Source organism: Salmo salar, unplaced genomic scaffold (assembly GCF_965601325.2).
Source record: "Salmo salar unplaced genomic scaffold, fSalSal1 ptg000321l, whole genome shotgun sequence".
NCBI lineage: Eukaryota > Metazoa > Chordata > Actinopteri > Salmoniformes > Salmonidae > Salmo > Salmo salar.
In genome coordinates, this window is record NW_027675348.1 from 179,178 (window position 1) to 196,603 (window position 17,426).

The 17,426-nt window shown below is 39.7% G+C and overlaps 1 long non-coding RNA gene across 1 annotated transcript; it reads right to left on the reverse strand.

Annotated features, from left to right (window-relative positions):
* Positions 1–568: 568 nt before the first annotated feature.
* LOC145875704 (uncharacterized) lies at positions 569–8,557 on the reverse strand. The gene is made up of 2 exons (XR_014391303.1): positions 8,089–8,557; positions 569–1,846 (listed from the first exon to the last, which is right to left on the reverse strand). It is a non-coding gene; the product is annotated as an uncharacterized LOC145875704 (long non-coding RNA).
* Positions 8,558–17,426: the final 8,869 nt, after the last annotated feature.

Here is a 17,426-nt window from a genome sequence, read left to right on the forward strand (position 1 = left end):
CACATTCTTTTGTAGTATTACTTTAGTGCCAACAGCCTCTCTATTCTCTCATGTGATTTCAGGTCCTCTGACTGGGAATGCTTCCTTCTTTTCACTCTGTCATTTAGGTTAGTATTGTGGAGTAACTACAATGTTGTTGATCCATCCGCAGTTTTCTCATATCACAATCATTAAACACTAACTATTTTAAAGTCACCATTGGCCTCATGGTGAAATCCCTGAGCGGTTTCCTTCCTCTCCAGCAACTGAGTTAGTGACTGGGTATATTGATACACCATCTAAAGTGTAATTAATAACTTCACCATGCTCAAAGGGATATTCAATGTCTGCTTTTTTTTACCCATCCACCAATACATGCCCTTCTTTGCGAGGCGTTGGAAAACCTCCCTGGCCTTTGTGGTTGAATCTGTGTTTGAAATTCACTGCTCAACTGAGAGACAATACAGATAATTGTATGTGTGGGGAACAGAGATGAGGTATTCATTCAAATATCATGTTAAACACTATTATTGCACACAGTGAGTCCATGCAACTTATGTGACTTGTTAAGCAAAATCTTTACTCCTGAACTTATTTAGGCTTTTAATTAAATGTGTAAACATTTCCAAAAACATAATTCCACTTTGACATTATGGGGTATTGAATCCATTTAACCCCAGTATCTCTACTTGCACATTCATCTTCTGCACATCCTACCATTCCAGTGTTTAATTGCTATATTGTAATTACTTCGCCACCATGGCCTATTTATTGCCTAACCTCTCTTATCCTACCTCATTTACACATGCTGTATATAGATTTTTCTACTGTATAATTGATTGTATGTTTGTTTTACTCCATGTGTAACTCTGTGTTGTTGTATGTGTCGAATTGCTATGCTTTATCTTGGCCAGGTCGCAGTTGCAAATGAGAACTTGTTCTCAACTGGCCTACCTGGTTAAATAAAGGTGAAATAAAAATAAATAAAAATATTTTTTACATTTAGGCTGTAACACAACGAAATGTGGGACAAGTCAAGGGGTGTGAATACTTTCTGAAGGCACTGTATATATAAAACTCCCCCCACACAGCAATCTAATAGCATCAGTAAAATCTGTTGAAATTAAACCACAGATAAATATACCTAACATAGTACATCTATTAAACAATTCATCACAACACATACATCAGAAATAGTTACACATTATAGAGATCCATTCATGGATGTACAGGTCTGTTGGATAAACGTTCAGAAATGTCCACTGCTGATTTTTTCCAGGCGTCCATAGCGGACACCCTGGCCCTATGAATCCTGGCCGTGGACAAATTCTCAGTCAGAAACACAAGTCAGAACACAGCCTCTCTATTCTCTCGTGTGATTTCAGGTCCTCTGACTGGGAAAATGTCTTTTCACAATGAGAACAGTGGTATGTCTTCTCCTCCTGTGTATTAGTATGTTGGAAAGGCTTTTCTCCTGTGTGTTTTCTCGCATGCTTTTTCAAGCTCCCCGACCACCTAAAACTCTTTTCACACTGGGAACATTGGAAAGGCTTTTCTCCTGTGTGTATTCTCTCATGCGTTTTCAGGCTCACTAACCACCTAAAACTGTTTCCACAGTGAGAACAGTGGTAAGGCTTCTCTCCCGTGTGTGTTCTCTCATGCCCAACCAGGGATCCTAACTGAGTAAAATTCTTTCCACAGTGGGAACAGTGGTAGGGCTTTTCTCCTGTATGTGTTCTCTCATGCATTTTCAGGCTCCCTAACCACCTAAAACTCTTTCCACAGTGGGAGCAGTGGTGTTGGTCAGGCGTCTCTGGGTCTGTTTCCCCTGAGGAACTCTTCCTGCTGTCAGAGTCTGGTCTCTCTCCTGCCAAAGACAAACAGAGTATCTAGTTAAACAGAGACCTGAATGAAACCTGCATTAAATAAAAATGTCTTCCTATGAGGTTTAATCTAGACTAGATCCCTCAATACCCTGAGGTCAGTTTTCACAACATTACATCATTAATAATAAACTTGGTGACGGTGAGATTTAAAAACAAATGATGAAGAGCTCCAAATCTAATCTCTCAGGGAATGTCATGTTTATAGGCTGATCAGAGCTCTATAATAATACATAATGTCATGTTTATAGGCTGATCAGAGCTCTATAATAATAGATAATGTCATGTTTATAGGCTGAGCAGAGCTCTATAATAATAGATAATGTCATGTTTATAGGCTGAGCAGAGCTCTATAATAATAGATAATGTCATGTTATAGGCTGAACAGAGCTCTATAATAATACATAATGTCATGTTTATAGGCTGATCAGAGCTCTATAATAATAGATCATGTTTATAGGCTGAACAGAGCTCTATAATAATAGATAATGTCATGTTTATAGGCTGATCAGAGCTCTATAATAATAGATAATGTCATGTTATAGGCTGATCAGAGCTCTATAATAATAGATAATGTCATGTTTATAGGCTGATCAGAGCTCTATAATAATAGATAATGTCATGTTTATAGGCTGATCAGAGCTCTATAATAATAGATAATGTCATGTTATAGGCTGATCAGAGCTCTATAATAATAGATAATGTCATGTTTATAGGCTGATCAGAGCTCTATAATAATAGATAATGTCATGTTATAGGCTGATCAGAGCTCTATAATAATAGATAATGTCATGTTATAGGCTGATCAGAGCTCTTTAATAATAGATAATGTCATGTTATAGGCTGATCAGAGCTCTATAATAATAGATAATGTCATGTTATAGGCTGATCAGAGCTCTATAATAATAGATAATGTCATGTTATAGGCTGATCAGAGCTCTATAATAATAGATAATGTCATGTTATAGGCTGATCAGAGCTCTATAATAATAGATAATGTTTATAGGCTGATCAGAGCTCTATAATAATAGATAATGTCATGTTATAGGCTGATCAGAGCTCTATAATAATAGATAATGTCATGTTTATAGGCTGATCAGAGCTCTATAATAATAGATAATGTCATGTTTATAGGCTGATCAGAGCTCTATAATAATAGATAATGTTTATAGGCTGATCAGAGCTCTATAATAATAGATAATGTCATGTTATAGGCTGATCAGAGCTCTATAATAATAGATAATGTCATGTTTATAGGCTGATCAGAGCTCTATAATAATAGATAATGTCATGTTATAGGCTGATCAGACCTCTATAATAATAGATAATGTCATGTTTATAGGCTGATCAGAGCTCTATAATAATAGATAATGTCATGTTATAGGCTGATCAGAGCTCTATAATAATAGATAATGTCATGTTTATAGGCTGATCAGAGCTCTATAATAATAGATAATGTCATGTTATAGGCTGATCAGAGCTCTATAATAATAGATAATGTCATGTTATAGGCTGATCAGAGCTCTATAATAATAGATAATGTCATGTTATAGGCTGATCAGAGCTCTATAATAATAGATAATGTCATGTTATAGGCTGATCAGAGCTCTATAATAATAGATAATGTCATGTTATAGGCTGATCAGAGCTCTATAATAATAGATAATGTCATGTTATAGGCTGATCAGAGCTCTATAATAATAGATAATGTCATGTTATAGGCTGAACAGAGCTCTATAATAATAGATAATGTCATGTTTATAGGCTGATCAGAGCTCTATAATAATAGATAATGTCATGTTTATAGGCTGATCAGAGCTCTATAATAATAGATAATGTCATGTTATAGGCTGATCAGAGCTCTATAATAATAGATAATGTCATGTTATAGGCTGATCAGAGCTCTATAATAATAGATAATGTCATGTTATAGGCTGATCAGAGCTCTATAATAATAGATAATGTCATGTTTATAGGCTGATCAGAGCTCTATAATAATAGATAATGTCATGTTTATAGGCTGATCAGAGCTCTATAATAATAGATAATGTCATGTTATAGGCTGATCAGAGCTCTATAATAATAGATAATGTCATGTTATAGGCTGATCAGAGCTCTATAATAATAGATAATGTTTATAGGCTGATCAGAGCTCTATAATAATAGATAATGTCATGTTATAGGCTGATCAGAGCTCTATAATAATAGATAATGTCATGTTTATAGGCTGATCAGAGCTCTATAATAATAGATAATGTCATGTTTATAGGCTGATCAGAGCTCTATAATAATAGATAATGTTTATAGGCTGATCAGAGCTCTATAATAATAGATAATGTCATGTTATAGGCTGATCAGAGCTCTATAATAATAGATAATGTCATGTTTATAGGCTGATCAGAGCTCTATAATAATAGATAATGTCATGTTATAGGCTGATCAGACCTCTATAATAATAGATAATGTCATGTTTATAGGCTGATCAGAGCTCTATAATAATAGATAATGTCATGTTATAGGCTGATCAGAGCTCTATAATAATAGATAATGTCATGTTTATAGGCTGATCAGAGCTCTATAATAATAGATAATGTCATGTTATAGGCTGATCAGAGCTCTATAATAATAGATAATGTCATGTTATAGGCTGATCAGAGCTCTATAATAATAGATAATGTCATGTTATAGGCTGATCAGAGCTCTATAATAATAGATAATGTCATGTTATAGGCTGATCAGAGCTCTATAATAATAGATAATGTCATGTTATAGGCTGATCAGAGCTCTATAATAATAGATAATGTCATGTTATAGGCTGATCAGAGCTCTATAATAATAGATAATGTCATGTTATAGGCTGAACAGAGCTCTATAATAATAGATAATGTCATGTTTATAGGCTGATCAGAGCTCTATAATAATAGATAATGTCATGTTTATAGGCTGATCAGAGCTCTATAATAATAGATAATGTCATGTTATAGGCTGATCAGAGCTCTATAATAATAGATAATGTCATGTTATAGGCTGATCAGAGCTCTATAATAATAGATAATGTCATGTTATAGGCTGATCAGAGCTCTATAATAATAGATAATGTCATGTTTATAGGCTGATCAGAGCTCTATAATAATAGATAATGTCATGTTTATAGGCTGATCAGAGCTCTATAATAATAGATAATGTCATGTTATAGGCTGATCAGAGCTCTATAATAATAGATAATGTCATGTTATAGGCTGATCAGAGCTCTATAATAATAGATCATGTTATAGGCTGATCAGAGCTCTATAATAATAGATCATGTTTATAGGCTGAGCAGAGCTCTATAATAATAGATCATGTTTATAGGCTGATCAGAGCTCTATAATAATAGATAATGTCATGTTATAGGCTGATCAGAGCTCTATAATAATAGATAATGTCATGTTATAGGCTGATCAGAGCTCTATAATAATAGATAATGTCATGTTATAGGCTGATCAGAGCTCTATAATAATAGATAATGTCATGTTTATAGGCTGATCAGAGCTCTATAATAATAGATAATGTCATGTTTATAGGCTGATCAGAGCTCTATAATAATAGATAATGTCATGTTATAGGCTGATCAGAGCTCTATAATAATAGATAATGTCATGTTATAGGCTGATCAGAGCTCTATAATAATAGATCATGTTATAGGCTGATCAGAGCTCTATAATAATAGATCATGTTTATAGGCTGAGCAGAGCTCTATAATAATAGATCATGTTTATAGGCTGATCAGAGCTCTATAATAATAGATAATGTCATGTTATAGGCTGATCAGAGCTCTATAATAATAGATAATGTCATGTTATAGGCTGATCAGAGCTCTATAATAATAGATAATGTCATGTTATAGGCTGTATTTGATCCAATGTAAATAACATTTTGTTGGTGTCCCACTTCATCTCTAAAGTAATAATTACCATACTTTCTAAATGATAATTCTTTAGTTTAGCCTTTCCTTTTGCTACTATGTTCAGTCTCCCCAAAACGCTTGTCCTTTTGCTAATATGTTCAGTCTCCCCAAAACGCTTGTCCTTTTGCTAATATGTTCAGTCTCCCCAAAACGCTTGTCCTTTTGCTAATATGTTCAGTCTCCCCAAAACGCTTGTCCTTTTGCTAATATGTTCAGTCTCCCCAAAACGCTTGTCCTTTTGCTAATATGTTCAGTCTCCCCAAAACGCTTGTCCTTTTGCTAATATGTTCAGTCTCCCCAAAACACTTGTCCTTTTGCTAATATGTTCAGTCTCCCCAAAACGTTTGTCCTTTTGCTAATATGTTCAGTCTCCCCAAAACACTTGTCCTTTGGCTAATATGTTCAGTCTCCCCAAAACGCTTGTCCTTTTGCTAACATGTTCAGTCTCCCCATAACACATGTCCTTTTCATGTCAACAATGCTTCTGAAAAAACCTACACTCGATCCCTCCGATGTCAACAACTACAGACCAGTATCCCTTCTTTCTTTTCTCTCCAAAACTCTTGAACGTGCCGTCCTTGGCCAGCTCTCTTGCTATCTCTCTCAGAATGACCTTCTTGATCCTAATCAGTCAGGTTTCAAGACTGGGCATTCAACTGAGACTGCTCTTCTCTGTGTCACGGAGGCTCTCCGCACTGCTAAAGCTAACTCTCTCTCCTCTGCTCTCATCCTTCTAGACCTATCTGCTGCCTTCGATACTGTGAACCATCAGATCCTCCTCTCCACCCTCTCCGAGCTGGGCATCTCCGGCAAGACGGAGCTGCTCTTCCTCCCGGGGAAGGACTGCCCGTTCCATGATCTCGCCATCACGGTTGACAACTCCCTTGTGTCCTCCTCCCAGAGTGCTAAGAGCCTCGGCGTGACCCTGGACAACACCCTGTCGTTCTCCACTAACATCAAGGCGGTGACCCGGTCCTGTAGGTTCATGCTCTACAACATTCGCAGAGTACGACCCTGCCTCACACAGGAAGCGGCGCAGGTCCTAATCCAGGCACTTGTCATCTCCCGCCTGGATTACTGCAACTCGTTGTTGGCTGGGCTCCCTGCTTGTGCCACTAAACCCCTACAACTCATCCAGAACGCCGCAGCCCGTCTGGTGTTCAACCTTCCCAAGTTCTCTCACGTCACCCCGTTCCTCCGCTCTCTCCACTGGCTTCCAGTTGAAGCTCGCACCCGCTACAAGACCATGGTGCTTGCCTACGGAGCTGTGAGGGGAACGGCACCTCCGTACCTTCAGGCTCTGATCAGGCCCTACACCCAAACAAGGGCTCTCCGTTCATCCACCTCTGGCCTGCTCGCCTCCCTACCTCTGAGGAAGCACAGTTCCCGCTCAGCCCAGTCAAAACTGTTCGCTGCTCTGGCACCCCAATGGTGGAACAAGCTCCCTCACGACGCCAGGACAGCGGAGTCAATCACCACCTTCCGGAGACACCTGAAACCCCACCTCTTTAAGGAATACCTGGGATAGGATAAAGTAATCCTTCTAACCCCCCCCCCCCCCTTAAAAGATTTAGATGCACTATTGTAAAGTGGTTGTTCCACTGGATATTATAAGGTGAATGCACCAATTTGTAAGTCGCTCTGGATAAGAGCGTCTGCTAAATGTCTTAAATGTAAATGTTATTTTATGTATTTCTCCAACATTTAGAAATCTGAGTTTTGCGGGTATACACACTCTACGCAAGGCCTACAATAGACACACGTCAAAAGTTTCATTTATAACTTGTTTGCCATTCTGTGAGACAATTAAGTTGTGATTTTGTGGTGGGGGGACTCTGATGGTATACACATGTTACAGTTAAGCAATAAGACCAGAGGAAGTGTGGTATATGGCCAATATAGCATGGGTAAAGACTGTCCTTATGCACAACACAACACAGAGTGCCTGGATACAGCCCTTAGCCGTGGTATATTGGCCATATATCACAAACCAGAGGTGGCTTATTGCAATTATAAACTGGTTACCAACGTAATCAGAACAGTAAAAATACATGTTGTCATACCCATGGTATACGGCCTGATATACCACGGCTGTCAACCAATCAGCATTCAGGGATTTAATCACCCAATTTAAAATTTAGCTTTAACATTATATTATAACATAAATTCCTAGAGTACAGAACAACATTTTCAAGTATAGAATTTCAGTATGCTGCTTTAAAACAACACATTCGTTCAAACCCTTTGGACAGTTAGAGTCCGTTTTAAGACAGTACTTACTGGTGGTAATCAGATCTCCTGACTCCTCTGTCAATATGACCGTTATCTCTCCCTTTCTTCACTCCAAAAACTGCATCCTCTTCTTTCTCTTCCTCCTCTTCTTTTACAGTAACATCCCCCTCCTCCTTCACTCTGAACGCGTCTTCCTTCTCCTCTTTCATGACAATGTTCAGCCACAGAGCTTCTTTCTCCGTCCAGCAGACCTCCCCTTCTTTAGTAGGCGAGGAATACATCAGTGAGCTCATGGTCGGGGATGTTAGCTAGCTAGCTAGTTAGCATGAGCGACTAGTTTAGTGCTAGGCTAACTTATCAAGCCAGCTAGTTGACTAACAATGTACCTATAACATTTAAATGGTGTCTATTAACTAGATGTCAGAAGTATATTTAAAACACAGAGGCAAATATGCACAGAAACAGTCTAAATGTTTCGGCTGTAGGCTACCAAGGTGGCTGACTCTTGGTTTGTTGATCCGTTCCGTCCACTAGATTATACGTCACGCTGCAGCATCGCCTTAAAGACGCACATCGCCGTCTGCGGACTGGAGGGAAACGCAGTTAAGATACTTTTTTATTTGCATACAAATGTATTTTTATTCCTTTCATTAAATAATAATATTATATTGAGACGTTCAAATAGAGCAGTGCATATTTTGAGTGAGAATTTAAAACATACTGTGCTTCACATCTGTATTTAAGGCAGTTTCATATTCATTCATTTAAAGAAACCCACTGGTCACACTGGTTGAATTATCTGTCAAACTAGGAACTCTGCAGCCTAGTTGAACAGGGATCTATGTTCTATGAACGCTGCTGGGAGCAAACTGGAGAATAGCTAGAGGAAAACAAACCTAACTGCATGTCCAGGCCCTGGTATATCACCAGACTGTACAAACCTAAATACATCCCCAGTCCCTGGTATATCATCAGACTGTACAAACCTAACTACATCCCCAGTCCCTGGTATATCACCAGACTGTACAAACCTAACTGCATCCCCAGACCCTGGTATATCACCAGACTGTACAAACTTAACTACATCCCCAGTCCCTGGTATATCATCAGACTGTACAAACCTAACTGCATCCCCAGTCCCTGGTATATCATCAGACTGCATACAAACCTAACTGCATCCCCAGTCCCTGGTATATCATCAGACTGCATACAAACCTAACTGCATCCCCAGTCCCTGGTATATCACCAGACTGTACAAACCTAACTGCATCCCCAGTCCCTGGTATATCATCAGACTGTACAAACCTAACTACATCCCCAGTCCCTGGTATATCACCAGACTGTACAAACCTAACTGCATCCCCAGTCCCTGGTATATCATCAGACTGCATACAAACCTAACTGCATCCCCAGTCCCTGGTATATCACCAGACTGTACAAACCTAACTACATCCCCAGTCCCTGGTATATCATCAGACTGCATACAAACCTAACTGCATCCCCAGTCCCTGGTATATCATCAGACTGTATACAAACCTAACTGCATCCCCAGTCCCTGGTATATCATCAGACTGTATACAAACCTAACTGCATCCCCAGTCCCTGGTATATCATCAGACTGCATACAAACCTAACTGCATCCCCAGTCCCTGGTATATCATCAGACTGTATACAAACCTAACTGCATCCCCAGTCCCTGGTATATCATCAGACTGTATACAAACCTAACTGCATCCCCAGTCCCTGGTATATCATCAGACTGTATACAAACCTAACTGCATCCCCAGTCCCTGGTATATCATCAGACTGTATACAAACCTAACTGCATCCCCAGTCCCTGGTATATCATCAGACTGTACAAACCTAACTGCATCCCCAGTCCCTGGTATATCATCAGACTGTACAAACCTAACTACATCCCCAGTCCCTGGTATATCATCAGACTGTACAAACCTAACTGCATCCCCAGTCCCTGGTATATCATCAGACTGTATACAAACCTAACTGCATCCCCAGTCCCTGGTATATCATCAGACTGTACAAACCTAACTACATCCCCAGTCCCTGGTATATCATCAGACTGTACAAACCTAACTGCATCCCCAGTCCCTGGTATATCACCAGACTGTACAAACCTAACTGCATCCCCAGTCCCTGGTATATCACCAGACTGTACAAACCTAACGGCATCCCCAGTCCCTGGTATATCACCAGACTGTACAAACCTAACTACATCCCCAGTCCCTGGTATATCACCAGACTGTACAAACCTAACTGCATCCCCAGTCCCTGGTATATCACCAGACTGTACAAACCTAACTACATCCCCAGTCCCTGGTATATCATCAGACTGCATACAAACCTAACTGCATCCCCAGTCCCTGGTATATCATCAGACTGCATACAAACCTAACTGCATCCCCAGTCCCTGGTATATCATCAGACTGTACAAACCTAACTGCATCCCCAGTCCCTGGTATATCATCAGACTGCATACAAACCTAACTGCATCCCCAGTCCCTGGTATATCATCAGACTGCATACAAACCTAACTGCATCCCCAGTCCCTGGTATATCATCAGACTGCATACAAACCTAACTGCATCCCCAGTCCCTGGTATATCACCAGACTGTACAAACCTAACTGCATCCCCAGTCCCTGGTATATCATCAGACTGTACAAACCTAACTGCATCCCCAGTCCCTGGTATATCATCAGACTGTACAAACCTAACTGCATCCCCAGTCCCTGGTATATCATCAGACTGTACAAACCTAACTGCATCCCCAGTCCCTGGTATATCATCAGACTGTATACAAACCTAACTGCATCCCCAGTCCCTGGTATATCACCAGACTGTACAAACCTAACTGCATCCCCAGTCCCTGGTATATCACCAGACTGTACAAACCTAACTGCATCCCCAGTCCCTGGTATATCACCAGACTGCTGTGACCCTCCCACTCTGTCTGCTGAATTCTTTCTCTTTGCTCTTCCTTAATAGGATGTCGGTGGGCGGAGCCGGGAGGGTCGTCAGTGAAATGGGACACACCTGGGCTGGGGGGGGGCGCTGGAAGATGGCGGCGAGTGTAGACGAGATTTCAGCTTGCTCCGAGTAACCTTAACTTTTATCCCTCTCAAACTTACTTAAATGTAACGGAACTTGGCTTATAGTAAACACAATAGAAAACAACACTTAGTTGACCGATAATTTGATTCATAACTTTGAGAAATGGAAGGAAAAAATGTGCGAAAGAGCAAAGGGAGGAGAAGGCAGTTGCTAGCTGAGCACTCATACGTTGGAGAAAAACCGCCACCTGACTCCTCAGGAGAAGAAATGGAGGATTCTGGACATTCGGTTGATTCTGAAAATGCAGTCAATAGTCCTGCACCCAAAAAGACACATAAAGAATTATCTTTGCGCGAATTACAGGTCAACATAATCGATGCTGTCTCTGCAAAGATAAACGAAAGAGCCGATGGTCTGGAGAAAATGATACGCAAAAACACATAAAAAATAGTTGACCTCGAGACCTCTGCATTCTGACTGTACACCAGAGAAGACACACAGGAGAGAAATCTTATAGCTGTGGTCAATGTGGGAAGAGTTTTGGTCAATCTGTAGAACTGACTTTACACCAGAGAATACACACAGGAGAGAAACCTTTTAGCTGTGATCAATGTGGGAAGAGTTTTACTACATCTGATAATCTGACAGTACACCAGAGAATACACACAGTAGAGAAACCTTATAGCTGTGGTAAATGTTGGAAGAGTTTTGGTCAATCTGGAGATCTGACTCAACACAAGAGAACACACACAGGAGAGAAACCTTATAGCTGTGGTCAATGTGACAAGAGATACTCTGATAAAAGATCTCTGATCAAACATCAGAAAATACATGGAGTTGTTTCATGATATCAATGAAATAATGTCACAATGTAGAATGTTTAAACATTGTAGTAGGAGTATTTTAATGATGTCACAATGTAGAATGTTTTAACATTGTAGTAGGAGTATTTTAATGATGTCACAATGTAGAATGTTTAAACATTGTAGAAGGAGTATTTTAATGATGTCACAATGTAGAATGTTTTAACATTGTAGAAGGAGTATTTTAATGATGTCACAATGTAGAACCCTAAACGTTTGTCCCCTGTTCTATTGATTTCAGCATGATATGGATATTAGCCTCAGGGGGAAAATCCAGGCTCTGAATTGAAAGAGTTACTATTTATGTGATTTAACAAAAAGTACTAACAAAAAAAGAGTTGTGTTACACTTACCACGTTGGTGACCCACTTGAATCAAAATGCATCACTTCAAAATGTAGCCAGCTGTTTTCTACAAGTTGTCCTCTAACCAGGGATGTACACATTATTCCCAGATTCCGTGTGGTTTTTGAGCTGTTAGTTTTAACAGGATGTGCAACCTCATCTCCCTCCTCTCGGCACAATTGATTTTAGCATGATATTGATTAGTTATGACAAATAAGTGTTACTTATTTTAGCGACCCCTACATTTAAATGCATCACTCCAAAATGTAGCTGACTGTCTTCTGCAGGTTGTCCTCTAACCAGTGAGGTAAAATATATCTCCCATTTCCATGTGTTTATTTTAGTTGTGTTAGTTTCAACAGCACGTACAACCTGATTTCCCCCCTAATCGATATCAGTGATTTATTGCTACTTGTCAAAACAACAGCGTTTCTGGTGCTTGTGCAGTTTATAAGCTGCTTGTTTCAAAAAATACAAGTAATATGATTATTGTGGCAGATGTTTGTGTATATTGCACATGTTATGTTTAGGTTTTCAATTTATCCCAAACTGTTTCTGCATATTGGTTATTGATTTAGACACGTTAAAACAGTTTTAACGTGTCTTAATCAATTGAGGATATCCCAAGTGTGGTCTCCCTGAGATCCCAAGTTAGAGGGATCCCTGGAGCACCATTTACCCAGGTCGTCAGGAGCCAGGTCATTTACCCAGGTCGTCAGGTCATTTACCCAGGTCATCAGGAGCCAGGTCATTTACCCAGGTCATCAGGAGCCAGGTCATTTACCCAGGTCATCAGGAGCCAGGTCATTTACCCAGGTCATCAGGAGCGGTCACCAAGTCAAGATTCACATCCCCAAATGTGGTGGTTAATTTCTTTAAAATCAATTGAGGAGACAAACTTATCACACAAGTCAGAGTTATTCTTAAACTAAATCTTTATTCACTTAATAATGGAGCAGGGCAATACAACGTACACATACAAAATTAATCAAACGAGTGCTCTACGATAATGATGGCTGGTCAACAACTCCCCCCCCAGATGATTCGTTGAGAGCCACAATACAAAAGTACAAAGGTATTTTACAGCCAAGATACACCCCTTTCAACCTACATGACTGGGACCTAAAAAGACACCCATCATGAGACCCACTAAATCTGCCCAAGAAGAGGAAAACAAAAGAAAAAACCCACATCAAACTTAAAAACAGGAAGCAAACCAAAAAGGTGGAGCAACTAAAGGTGTTGACTCTCCACATGTATCAAGATAACTGGAGCACTGGGCCAGACACTCTTAAATAGAACCTGGACCAGCTCAGGTGAAACACCTTCCCACTAACGAGATGGACAAGCCAGCACAGGTGTAACACATACTGACTAACGAGGTGACACCAATCAGTGCGTCCTACGTGCTAACGAGCTAGACGGGCTAACGAGCTAGACGTGCTAACGAGCTAAAGTCCAACCTCAAAACATAAATGGAAAAACCAAAGCCTGTAACACCTTAAGACAACAAATATATCCTATATTTTTGTTGGACAAGTTTGCTCACCACCAACAGAAAACAACTTCCATTTCACATTATAATCAACTAAATGTATTCCCTTCTACAATATAAACATGGTGTCTACTGGCTGTCAACAATTAAAAACAAGAAAAAACATCTCTAAATAATATACAGCATCTTTTCTCCTTCATCTTTCGTTCTATACAATCCTTCCTTAGCTTCTAGAACTCTCGTCCTCTTGGAACGAGCCCAAACAAAACTCATCTCCAATAGGACACAGACATGTCTGATTTCAAGAGGAAACTCCTGCAATATCTGTACTAACTTTCCACCTCACTGCAGAGCTTCTCTCTCTTTTCAGGGTTCACTAGATAGGCATGTTGTTGGATCGGGGCCCAGTCCCCAATGTCATGCTCCAGTACATTTGGGTTGGCACATCTGGGAATGAACCCTGATATTCTAAAAGCAGGGCAACAATGTCAATATAATTGTACCAAAAAAATTGTCAGTTGGTTGAATAATCATGATTACTAAATGTTACATGAAATGAAAATATGAAATAGCCCCAATGTCAAAACACAGTTTAAACGTGTCCAAATCAATAACCAATACGCAGAAACAGTTTGGGATGAATTGAAAACCTAAACATAACATGTGCTATATACACAAACATCTGCCACAATAATCATATTACTTGTATTTTTTTAAACAAGCACCTTATAAACTGCACAAGCACCAAAAACACTGTTGTTTTGACAAGTAGCAATAAATCACTGATATCGATTAGGGGGGAAATCAGGTTGAATCTGCTCTTCAAACTAACACAACAAAACAAAAACACATGGAAATGGGAGATATATTTTACCTCACTGATTAGAGGACAACCTGCAGAAGACAGTCAGCTACATTTTGGAGTGATGCATTTAAATGTAGGGTCCCTAAACAAAGGAACACAACACTTATTTTTCATAACTCATCGATATCACGATGAGATCAATTGTGTGACAGAAGGGAGATGAAGTTGCACGTCCTGTTAAAACTAACAGCTCAAAAACCACACGGAATCTGGGAATAATGTGTACATCCCTGGTTAGAGGACAACTGGTAGAAAACAGCCAGATACATTTTGAAGTGTTGCATTTTGATTCCAGGTGGTCACCAACATGGTAAGTGTAACACAACTCTTTTTTTGTTAGTCACTTTTTGTTAAATCTCATAAATAGTAACTCTTCCATTTCAGAGCCTGGATTTTCCCCCTGAGGTTAATATCCATATCATGTTGAAATCAATAGAACAGGGGACAAACGTTTAGGGTTCTACATTGTGACATCATTAAAATACTCCTACTACAATGTTTAAACATTCCACATTTTATTTCACTGATATCATGTAACAACTCCTTCATGAATTTTCTGATGTTTGATCAGAGATCTTTTATCAGAGTATCTCTTCCCACATTGATTACAGCTATGAGGTTTCTCTCCTGTGTGTGTTCTCTGGTGTAAAGTCAGCTGGCCAGATGCAGCAAAACTCTTCCAACATTGATCACAGTTATACGATTTCTCTCCTGTGTGTGTTGTCTGGTGTTGAGTCAGATGGCAAGATTGACCAAAACTCTTCCCACATTGACCACAGCTATAAGGTTTCTCTCCTGTGTGTGTTCTCTGGTGTAGAGTCAGAGTGCTAGATGCAGCAAACCTCTTCCCACATTGACCACAGCTATAAGATTTCTCTCCTGTGTGTATTCTCTGGTGTGAAGTCAGATGGCCAGATGTAGTAAAACTCTTCCCACATTGACCACAGCTATAAGGTTTCTCTCCTGTGTGTGTTCTCTGATGAATTTTAATGCCTGATGAGTTGAATCTCTTCCCACAGTCAGAGCAGCAGTGAGTTCTCTTCCTTGTGGATGTCTGCAGGTGTTTCCTGAGGTGTTCTGATCTGGAGAGACTCTTCTCTGCCTCGTCAGCATCACGAGGTTGTTGAGGCGCCCCAGAGGATCCACGATAGTGAAGTATCTCTCCTGTGTGAACAACAAAGTCAGACAGATGGTTAAAGGCCCACAACAGCGGTAATCCACTGTAAAAGGTGATGCCAACAGCATAGCCATGATGTTGGACAACAATTGACGTCTGTAATGAATGTTAAAATTATTTGACATTTGTCTTAAAATGAGCAAGAATAGTCATATTTTGTCTTCTTTTCACATTAGCAGTAACATAGATGATTGTAGGCTAGAAATAAGTTATTCATGTTGTTGAACCTCTAAGCAGTGTGCCAGACTACTTTTGGTCTCCAATATAGTCCCCTTTCTGTGTTTGCTAAAATTGCGGGACGAGGGCAATTTGATTGCAGAAACTCCTCCCTGCTAATGAGGAAACCGATAGTTATGGATGTACTTTATCCGCCTGGAGCAAAAATGGTGAGCAAAGATTTTAGTTTTTCACAATGTATTCTGAATGTGATCATTGAACAGAGAACAATGAGACTGGAGGCACGTGCACGAGCCGACACCATGTTTACTTTCTCTCTCTTTGAACGAAAACAACGACTCCCGGTCGGAATATTATCGCTTTTTTTACGAGAAAAGTAGCATAAAAATTGATTTTAAACAGCGGTTGACACAAGTAAGGTAATGGAATATTTAGAATTCTTTTGTCACAAAACGCGTCGGGCGCGTAACCCTTATTTACCCTTTCAGATAGTGTCTTGAACGCACGAACAAAACGCCGCTATTTGGATATAACTATGGATTATTTGGGACCAAACCAACATTTGTTATTGAAGTAGAAGTCCTGGGAGTGCATTCTGACGAAGAACAGCAAAGGTAATAACATTTTTCTTATAGTAAATCTGAGTTTGGTGAGTGCTAAACTTGCTGGGTGTCTAAATAGCTAGCCCTGTGATGCTGGGCTATCTACTCAGAATATTGCAAAATGTGCTTTCACCGAAAAGCTATTTTAAAATCGGACATAGCGAGTGCATAGAGGAGTTCTGTATCTATAATTCATAAAATAATTCTTTTTTTGTGAACGTTTATCGTGAGTAATTTAGTAAATTCACCGGAAGTGTTCGGTGGGAATGCTAGTCACATGCTAGTCACTTGCTAATTTAAAAAGCTGGTTTTTGATATAAATATGAACTTGATTGAACAAAACATGCATGTATTGTATAACAATGTCCTAGGATTGTCATCTGATGAAGATCATCAAAGGTTAGTGCTGCATTTAGGGGTTGCCACAATGGCGGTGGAACATTTTAGAAAGAGAGGGTCCAGATTGTCTAGCCCAGCTGATTTTTACGGGTCCAGGTTTTGCAACTCTTTCAGAACATCAGCTATCTGAATTTGGGTGAAGGAGAAGCAGGGGAGGCTTGGGGAAGTAGCTGCGAGGGGTGGGGAGCTGTTGGCCGGGGTTGGGTTAGCCAGGAGGAAAGCATGGCCAGCCGTAGAGAAATGCTCGATTATTGTGGAGTTATCGGTGGTGACAGTGTTTCCTAGCCTCAGTGCAGTGGGCAGCTGGGATGAGGTGCTCTTATTCTCCATGGACTTTACAGTGTCCCAAAACTTTTTGGAGTTAGAGCTACGGGATGCAAATTTCTGTTTGAA